Below are 11,438 nucleotides of genomic sequence, written 5' to 3'. Positions count from 1 at the left end.
TATAGACCGGGCCATCATGATCCATAGCATCATGATTGGAGAAGAGGTGGAAGTTCATAAGATTATACCTCAAGAACTCTATAAGGTGGCTGACAAGTCCTCTACTGTGGCAAGGTTAGCCTTTCCTCACCTCATCTGCCACCTATGCAATTCGGCTGGGATTGACATAGAGGGAGATATCCTCATTAAAGAAGACAAGCCCATCACTAAGAAAAATATGGAGCAAGTAAGAGAGCCCATTCATGGAGCTCAAGAGGCACAAGAAGCTCATCACCATGAGATCCCGGAAATGCCTCAAATGCACTTTCCTCCACAAAATTATTGGGAGCAAATCAACACCTCCCTAGGAGGTCAAGTGAAAACTTGAGACTGAGCGGTTAAATTCAAGGTCCAAAGCAAAAAGAAGAGTGTGCTTAAGAACTCTGGACACCTCTAATTGGGGACTTTAGCAAAGCTGAGTCACAATCTGAAAAGATTCACCCAATTATGTGTCTGTGGCATTTATGTACCCGGTGGTAATACTGGAAAACAAAGTGCTTAGGGCCACGGCCAAGACTCATGAAATAGCTATGTTCAAGAATCATCATACTGAACTAGGAGAATCAATAACACTATCTGAAATCTGAGTTCCTATAGATGCCAATCATTCTGAACCTCAATGGATAGAGTGAGATGCCAAAACTATTCAAGAGGCAAAAAGCTATAAGTCCCGCTCATTCAAGGTGACCATAGCTTGCTTCATACCAACAATCTCCGTGGGATTCGACCCTTACTCACGTAAGGTATTACTTGGACGACCCAGTGCACTTGCTGGTCAGTTGTATCGAAGTTGTGACAAATTATGAATGTGTAATCACGATTACGCGTACCAAGTTGCTCACGTGCCAGGAATAGTTCGAGCCTGGACATCACAATTTCGTGCATCACGTGTCAAGAGAGTCAGAAAACGGGTTGTCTGCACGCTTTGGAGGGGCGTGCTCCACTTCCTCTTTTTTCTCTTCTGGAGCTTTCTTTTCAACTAGCTCTTCATTGGCCCTTGTCTCAGAGCCAGCTGTTTTACCACTTCTCAATTGAATAACCTTGCAATCTTCTTTTGGGTTCACCACTGTATCACCTGGAAACATACTTACAGACCTCTCAGGTATTTACTTGCTCAGTTGGCCCATTTGCACTTCTAAGTTTCGAATGGAGGCTTTGGTTTCCTGCATAAAACTCTTCATCATCTCCCAATCAGAATCTTCTTAGGATTTAGAGTTTGCATGCTGAGGTGGCTATTGCTGCTGAGACTAAAATTGACGATTATTGTGATTGTTCTGTTGAAAGCCGCCCTGAGAATTATTGTTGAAATTCTGAGGTCTCTGAGGTTGGTCCCTCCATCCAAAATTTGGTGATTCCTCCACCCCTGATTGTATGTCTTAGAATATGGATCATTGTTAGGATTTCTAGGACCACTCCCCATGTAATTGACCTGTTCAGAAGAGCATTGAGCATAGTCATAACTATCATTTTGCACAAAATTACCTGTCATGTCATAAGAGTCCTCCTAAGGTGAGTTTCGGGTGTTGATAGCTGAGACTTGCATGCCACCCATCTGCTGAGTAAGTAAATTTATTTGCTGAGACATAAGCTTGTTCTGAGCAAGAAGAGCATTAAGAGCTTCTACTTCCATAACACCCTTCTTCTGAGGAGCATCAGCGTTCACAGGATTCCTGTTAGATGAGTATAAATATTGGTTACTAGCAATCAATTCAATCAGCTCAATAGTCTCCTCCGGTGTCTTCTTCTTGTGCAATGAACCACCTACAGAATTATCTAAGCACATCTTAGACATTTAACCCAAGCTTTCATAAAAGATATCTAGTTGGGTCCATTTAGAGAACATGTCCGGAGGGCATTGCCTAATCAGTAGCTTGTACCTCTCCCAAGCTTCATAAAAAGTTTCACCATCCCTTTGCCTGAAGGTCTGAACCTCCACCCTAAGCTTAGTCAGCTTCTTTGGTGGGAAAAATTTAGTAAGAAACTCAGTAATAACCTTGTCCCAAGTATTCAAACTTTCCTTGGGTTGGAAATCTAGCCATAGCTTTGCTCCATCCCTCAGAGCAAATGGGAAGAGCATGAGTTTGTACACCTCTGGGTTCACTCCATTTGTCTTCACAGTATCACAAATCTGCAGAAAATTAGAAATAAATTGATTTGGGTCTTCGTGGGGAAGACCATGATACTGGCAGTTTTGTTGCACCAGGGTGACCAATTGTGGCTTCAACTCAAAGTTGTTCGCAGTTATAGGAGGCACTACAATGCTTTTTCCATAAAGATCTGCAGTAGGAACAGAGTAAGAGCCAAGCACTCTCCTTTGTTCTTCATTCCTATTCGGATTTGCCACATTGGCATTAACAGCATTATTATGATCCATAGTGGATTCTGCAGCCTTGCAAAGTCTTGCTTGTTGTAAACGTTGCCTGAGAGTTCTTTCAGGTTCAGATCAAAGTCTAAGAGATGATCTTTGTCTCTGTTCCTGCGCATAAACAAACAGAAAACAAGAAAAGGTGGGAATCTCTACGTCAGAGTGCAGAGAAGTCCCAGTGAGGTATCCTGTGTAAAATAATAAAATAAAAATGCTAAATAAAATAAATAAATAAATTTTGAAAATGATAACTAAAATTAAACAGAAATTTTCGAAAATTAACAGGAAAATTAAACAAGACAATTAAAATAAAATTAACTAGGTGACATCGAACTTAATTTCAGAAATTAAGGAAAAATAGTAGTGCTCTTTTAAAAAAAATATTTTTTTTCGAAAATAATAAGCAAAATTTAAATAAAATTAAAACTAAAACGCCTAATCTAAGCAATTAGACAACTGATAGTTGTTAATCACTATCAATCCCCGGCAACGGCGCCAAAAACTTGGTGCGGAATTTATAACCCACAAACTAACCGGCAAGTGCACCAGGTCGTACCAAGTAATACCTCAGGTGAGTGAAGGTCGATCCCACGAGGATTGTAGGACTAAGCAACAATGGTTGATTAATTTACTTAGTTAGGCAAACAGAAAATAGTGTTGGGTGTTCAAAAGACATTAAACAATATAAAGAATATTAAAAGAGCAAGTAAATAAGTTGGGAATAAAGTATAGAGAAGGCAGTTAAGGCTTCAGAGTTATCTATTTTCCGGATTGACTTTTCTTAATAATTTATTTTAATCATGCAAGATTTAATTCATGGCAAACTATATGTGACTAGACCCTAATTCCTAAGACCTTCCTAGTCTCCTCTAAAATTCATCAACTGCCAATTCCTTGATCAATTAATTCCAATTAGAGGGTGAAGCTTAATTCTAGTTTATATGCCACATAAATCCTAATTATCCAAATATAAGAGGATTATATGTCACGTATCCTGTTAAATCCAGATAATCAAAATTTAGGAGAAATTGTTTTCAAGCTATTGTTCAAGTAAAGAGCTTTTCCAAGTTATACAAGAACACAATTAGAAAGAGGGTCATACTTCCGTTCCACCCAAATTCATAGAATAAAGAACGAAAGTAATTCTTGAATTATAAATCAAAACATGAATTAAAATAGAAAAACAATAAAATCAATCATACAATAGACAGAGCTCCTAACCTTAACAGTGGAGGTTTAGTTGCTCATGGTTCAGAGAAAATAAGGATTCTAAATTGGAATGGAATAATGTTGTCCTGGAACCCCCCTGTTGGAATCCCCGTTTATATCTAATCCTAATTAATTTAAAATCTATCTTCTAAAACTAAAATAATATCTTTTCCTATTTTATAATAAAAATTAAAGTTTAAATCAGAATTAATTAAAGCAATCAGCATGTCTTCAATTGATGGATGGGGACCACTTGCTTCGTAGGGTCCACGCCTAACTTGGAGTGGGCATAATTATTCTTGTGTGAATCTCCCTTGAGTCTCTGCTATCCACTGGCTCTAGTTTGCATTTCTGGACCGAAAACTGGGTCAAAACTTGGCCTGAAATTGCCCCAGCATTTTCTACGTTTTCTGCATGTCGCGTATGTCACGCGTACGCGTCAGTTACGCGTATGCGTCGATGGTCTTTTTCGCGTGTCACGCGTACGCGTCAGGTACGCGCACACGTTGCTGAGAAACTTTGCTTTTCACGCGTACGCGTCAGCTACGCGCACGCGTCGCCATGGACAGCTCCAAATCACGCGTACGCATTAGTTAAGCATACGCGTCGCTCCTTGCTGGTCAGCTCCTTGGTTTCTTCTCTTTCTCTGCAAAAACTCTATCAAATTCATCCGAATGCTGCCTAAAATAAACAAAATTGCACAAGACTCAAAGTAGCATCCATAGTGGCTCAAAAATAATAAATTCTTGATAAAACTTAACAAATTAAATGCAAATTCACTAGGAAAAGATAGGAAAGATGCTCACGCATCAGGTAGCAAGTGTTACTCAGCAAAAAGGGGCTAAGATTCAACCCCCCTTTCTCTTAGCCACTGATAAACCATCACACTATTAAGGCTATTTTGATTGATTTGCTACTGAGTTCAAGAGTTACACTATTGGTTTAGTGTTATTGGTGCTGAGCTTTTGAATTGGTGCTCAGAGGATGCTTGTTAGTGTCATTTTGTGCCGTTTACACTTTGGTATGCCAAGAGTTCGACAATATGCCTCAACGAGTTCTTAATAAAATTTTGGTTCAATACTTGGAAATCAATGCTTACTTTCACATTCTTATTGTTATTATGCATTGATGAATGGATGTGAAATGCTTTTAATTGACTAAAATTTTTATTTTTGCATGATTGAGGTTCTTTGTTCAATAGTACAAGATTAATACAATTTTAAGCTCCTTGATTCTATATAATCCAAGTATGTTAATTTTGGATGTTTATTTGGTTTATATTAGGAACGCTTTTCAATTCTTGAAATTAACCTTGTGCTATTGACTATAGGAAGTACATTAGTGTTGAACTTGTTCCTCATACTTGCACTTTATTGTTGACTTGTTGTGCTAAATTTCTGTTAATTGGTGCAAACATGACGATAGGTAGAGGTGCCGCCGGTTGTGGCTGTAGCCGTGGTCGGGGTAGAGGGAGGGTTTCTTTTGGTACCTCCGGGACTTCTGGATCCTCTCCCTCTACTCCGACCACCCCAGTGATGCCACGGGTTGCGAATTTAGCAGACCAGATGTTCATCATGGTCCCTAACCCCAACTACGTGCCTCCGTCTACGGTGACGCTGTCGCCTCCTACCGCTTAGCATCCCGCATCTACAGCGACATCATCTCCAGTGACAGATGCTGCGACCCTGGAGTTCAGCCACGGAAGTGAGGCAGCTGATGCCCCTCCACCACCTCCCATCGTACGGTTGAAGATTTGGCTTGATGGCAGCACGAGGTAAGTATCACGTTGAGTCTCATGTATTTCCTGTTTATGGTTATCGTTGAAAGTGCCTGAAAATTGATTCTAGTTTAGCGGATTTAGGTTTGAATGCCTGGTTATTATTTTATGTTTCCTGTTTAGGTTTATTTAGTTGCCTGACTATTATTTTCTGTTTATTGATTATTGTTTCTGCTGAAAGTTCATGAAAATTGATTTCTGTTTAGTGGATTTAGGTTTATTTGGTTGCCTGGTTATTATTTCCTGTTTACTGATTATGGTTATTGTGAAAATTAATTCTTGTTTAGTTGATTTAGGTTTATTTGGTTGCCTGGTTATTGTTTTCTGTTTCCTATTTATGGTTATTGCTCAAAGTTTTTGAAAAGTGATTCTTGTTTCCTATTTACTTGATTATGGTTATTGTGGGTTGTTGTTAGGTTTACATCGAACAACAATACGTGTACTCAGGAGATGACTAATGTCATCAAGATGATGTACGACCAACCCTGGCCCAACTAAACAAAAATTTCTGCTAAGACCAGGGAGCAATGGTTTCAGAAATGGGCGGTAATTACTTTTCTTTTTTGATTTCAAACTTTTTAGCTAGTTTATATCATCTATCTTGCTTAACTAATTTTAAATTTTTTTGTTGCAGTTGTACTTTATATGGGACACTGAGCACGATCTTATCATCAGGAAGATATTCGACCATAGAATAGGTCGGCGGCTCTAGTATATGATGGATGATGTTCGTCAGGGGCGGGATCGTCAGATGCCTTAGCTCTGAGCGAAATGAAGAAGGATCTGTTTGTCATTGGGAGACTGATGAGGGATTCTCACATTGACGTCTCACCAACCGAGCTAATAGGACATTGGCTAAGTCGTCCAAGTACACCGGCGACTCAACCACCTTCATGAAGACTAAGGCCAGACTGGTATAAAGTGACTTTAATTTTTTTTAATAACTTAGTTATATTCTTTTGCATATCATTACTAAGCATCCTAATCATATTGTTTCAATGCAACACGTGTTGTCAAAGTTATTAGATCGCGAGGCGGCATTGGCGGAGACGTTCAAGTAACCACAAGCTGAAGGAGAACAAAGATTTGCTTATCAACGGTCTCAGGACCATTATATGATTAAACATATATATGATCATCTACTATAAAATTTTTAGAGACTAATTAACTGTATATCTGTTATACTAATTGCAATAACTTGTGTAACACAAGAGTGCTACACACAGAGACTAGAGGTTGCGGCTCAATTGTCTTTGCAAATTGGGGAGGACGCTGCTGATGGCTCTGTAGCTTCAGTCGTCGATCTTGATGCAGTTTGGCATGAGACCACCTCAGCACCATACAAGAACCACGTATACGGGCTGGGGTCATTCTTCGTCAGCAGCATCCGCACCTCCATGTTAAGCCCGTTGTCAGGTTCTGCCTCCAGTTGAGCAGTCGAGCCCGAGGAAGGCGTGGATTTGAGGCTGCAAGTGCATGAGCTCCAAGCAGCCAAGTCGTAGGAGATCCTCACCTGCGTGACGTCTATGGATGAGCTCAAGCTGGAGTGGAGAGAGTCGCTAGAACGGCTTTAGCGTATGGAAGCTCAGATGAAGGTTTACCAGGCCCAGATATGTGTCGTTGGCATTGACCTCGCTGGTGGCAGCACTGCTGCTAGTGGTACACGGACATTACCGCCTTCTGCGCCGCTGACTCAGGGCCACGAGACTGACGAGGATTACCTGGATCTGTAGTTATTAGTGTTTTGTTTAACTATTTGATTATATTTATTTGATGTACTTGACTTTTAATTTGTTTGAACATTGTATTATTTATTTTAAATAATAGGTTTTCATTATTTATGAACTCAACATTAATTGTGTAAAAATAAATTTAAATTTAAAATTAAAATTGACCATTTATTTCAATTTTTTAAAAAAAATTGACATTACCGTCTGATTTACCGTAGGAATAATCCGACGGTAATAGTGTGCGAAACAACATTTTTTGGCACCAACAATATCATTGAAAAAATTCTCCGATAACCAATTGGTTTTTTGAGCTGATATTCCGTCGCAGAATCCGATGGTAATTACCGCCGGACAAAAAGAATCTGACGATAACCATTTACCGGCGAGGTTTATATCGTCTGATTCATTCCGACGGTAATTTAATTACCGTTAAATTTTAATTGGTTCTTAGACGATAAATCCAACGGTACTCAGTATTTTTCTTGTAGTGACTAGAGCAAAATATAGGTAGCATTTGGTTCATGTCCATGTCTCTCTAAGACATGGATACGGCGGCACATGTCTCTCGTTTGGTTAAGTGAGACACAATTTTTTTATGGACACGGGAGGACACAGATGGACACAAAGACATTAAATTTGTGTACCTCCAAATAATTGAGACACTGAGACATAACTTGTGAGCACTAATTTTTTTTATCCTTTTACCCTTATTTAATTTTCAGAATTCCAAGTTCACCCTCCCTCTTCTTCTCTCATGCATCTTCCACCTCCATATCTACAACTCCTTCTCCTTCTTAGTAGTTCACCATCCTTCATCCTCCCTCTTTCATCTTTCCTTCTCAATATTTGCTGCTCATCGCCATCACTCTCCCTATTCCTTTTCACACCATGCACTGCCTCTCTCCCATTTCCTCTTCGCGACACCCATACCGTTGCCTCTTTCCTACTTTTCCTTTTCACCCATTGTGTCTTCTCTTTCTGCTTCACCCTCTTCCTCAAAAATTCAGATCTAGGTACATATTTTCTGTCGATTGCCACTGTTCCAATGTAAAGAGCAACTACGTCTGCTCATCCTTCTTCTCTCTCGAAGGGCTCAGGTTTCAAGCTGTTGTCTAGATCCACCATTGGCTTTGGTCTTCGATGGTGTTTCCCTCCATCCTCTCTCTGACGACGCTATTCATCCTCTACAAGATGAATGTCTCCTTTGATCTGCTCACCCTTCCTCCTTTATTCTCCCTTCATTGAATTATTTTTTGTCAAAAAATTGAATGTGTTTGTTATTTTGTTTGGGATGCATCAAATTGGATATTTTGTTGATTTTATAATATTAAATTTAATTTATATTAGGATATTATTATTTTTGTATTTGATTGAAGATAGTGGTGCCATTAATGGCTGATGATAACTCTGAGAGGGGGAGAAGGGCAAAAATGGTAGTGGGAAAATGGTGAGGGTAAAATTGATATTTTAGTGAAATTTTGAGTTGTATGTTCTACTGTATCTAAATTGCCAAACAAGATAAAAAAATTAAGTGTCTTCTTGTATCTATGTACTTCTATGTATTTTTGTCTATGTCTTTATTATTTTGAGACATCAACCAAACACAGCCATAGAGAATTATCATGGATATCCCTCTCCTACCACGTTTCCTGCTTCCCTAGAAGGTATCACTGATTTCTTGGTGGACCACATACAACCTATTTTACCATAAAAGTCTATACAAGTCATTTTTTCCTAAATCACTCTCACGCGCGCGTCTTACGCACGCACATTTCACATGCCTCTTAATTTAACAGATTTCAATCAACGCGTGCACGTTCTTTGTTGTGCCGTTACTGCACGTTCTTCTTCTTCTTCTTCTTGCTACACGTTCTTCTTCTTCTTCATCTCCACTTTTGTTATCGTCGTCACCAACACCACATCCTCCTCCTCCTCCTCCTCTTCCTCCTTCTTTTTTCACTGGAATTTCTTCTCTTCCTTCCTTTTCCTCCTCCTCCTCCTCCATATCTTGTTGTTAAAGATAATGAATAATTCAAGTTCAGATTGTCAATTGAACTAAAACGAATTTGATTCTTGTTTTAATTCCAATCAAGTAGCTACGTGTGGTTCGATTCAAGTTAATTTTTTCGTTAGTAGTTTATGATTTTGTAGGTGAATAATGTTTCATTATTGATGGTTTGAATTGAATGTAATGTAAAAGTTCTGCATTAAAATATTTTTCTGTATTTGCAGCAAATTTAGGCGTAACACAAAGTTATTTGGGTGTAACACGAAGACATTTAGGTGTATTCTTTAAGAATTTTTGGTGTATGTTTAACACCCTACCACACTAAGCTTTACGCTTAAGTCGTAAAACGAAGGTGGTGTAGTATTACGACCTCTAAAATAAAATGAGTACATATAATAGCAGAAGAATTATAACATGCTAGGAGCCTTGAAGAATAGGGAAAATAAAAATCGCGAGATAAAAGCGCAACGCTCAAGGAACGAGTTAACTTGCGTGCTAAGAAAACCATAACTATCAAACATAAGATAACAGAAGTAGGAATAGAGTGCCAAAGATACAAAATAACAAGCTCCTAACTCAGCCTGCGAAGTTAAGACTGGCTGGAAAATATTTATACATATATACATACATATCCAAAACCCAAAAGTACATATACACAATCCTGGCTCTCCATAAACCTCTAAGAGGATCAAAAAGGACAAGTTATATGGAGAAAAAGCTAAGTACATATATATACATCACTGTACAACAAAACTATACAACAATACTATCCAGTAACCCCCTCCGCTTTAAGAGTCCAGACGCCTAACGAGATGGCTCTTGACCTGCATCTGAAAAATAACAACATAGTATGGAATGAGATCCGGAGGTTCTTAGTATGGTAAAGGTGCCACACACATAAGATATAAGGTCCTGGAAATGCCAGAGGCAATCCTAGAATGCTGACACTTAGATTATAGAGCTTAAAGTATTGAACAGAAGCCATAAAAGGTGGTTTACTAAGGATATATAAACCTAACTTAACTTAACCTTAAATCTAAATCCCATTCTGCCATTTCTCCATACCTCCAACTCCATCATGCATTTCACAGACAGATAAACAGATAAAGGCAAGCACAGGAAGGTTACAAATACTGCAAATAACAAATACACATTTAACATGGCAAGTACATTTAGGCACACCCAGTTAAAGCACAAGCAAGTAATTCGAGTAATATGCATATGATGCATGCCTGTCCTATGGCTGATGAGGCTCATCTGTCGGTTATCCAGCCAACCCGACAAGTCTGAATTGTCCTTAGACTGTCCCCCGACGTGCATTCCCAAGAGTCTATGCATAGCTTTTTCTCAAATAATTAATATTGCTCAATGGGGGTAACATTCCCGGGAATTTATATAGTGTCCGGTCACACTTACGTCGTAGGGTCAACAGAGTATCGAGTTTTCAACCTGGTACACGTGGTCGCAAGCCACGACACTTTATCCAAGGAATCTCGTATCTCAGATTATTCAAATTTATAAGCCATATAAATAATTCAATTATAATTCATCAACATCCACATCATTCTCAATCGCTTCTCATTCATCATTATACGTCAATCATATTCAATCCTTATCCTTCATTATCACACCTCCCATTCCGTCCATCAATAGTTCCAATTCAAAACATAATTCATTCTTTTCTAAATGAATCAAACTTAAAACATGCTCATTTTCTTAATAACTCTAAATCAAACCATATAAACTTTGAATATAAATCTTTTTAGATAGTCATATAAACAAAATCTCTAATTTTTATAAAATTTCGGTAGCATCTCCTCTAAAACTCGGACTTTGCCACCCTTTTCGGGTACAAACCTGCTTTCTTTTCAATTTAACATACCCTTCATCATCATCATAACAGTCACCACAATAAATCTACCTTAGATCAACAATTATACTCATACAATATGTAAATCCAACAACCAAAATTCAACTAAGGACCATAATTCACTTATCCTAGGCTTCTAATACAAAATACCTCAAATCAATAATTCACTAAATCATTAGTTAATCAACAAGCACCATACCAACCCTGTTCATCAACAATAACATTCAACCATAATTCTCTCCAAATTAACATAACAACATTCACCATCCAAAATTAATAACTAATTATCCAATAAACTTCAACCAAATATATTCATCGACAAATTACTAAACATTAAACATACACCTGCATTCCAACTTATCCTATGGTCATCTAGCCTAAGTTTTCACAGAACATTATATATTAAATGCAAGAAATCTAAATCATACCTTAGCCGATTC

The sequence above is a fragment of the Arachis ipaensis genome, chromosome B03, assembly GCF_000816755.2.
Source record: "Arachis ipaensis cultivar K30076 chromosome B03, Araip1.1, whole genome shotgun sequence".
Classification (NCBI taxonomy): domain Eukaryota; kingdom Viridiplantae; phylum Streptophyta; class Magnoliopsida; order Fabales; family Fabaceae; genus Arachis; species Arachis ipaensis.
This window is presented reverse-complemented; position numbering follows the sequence as displayed.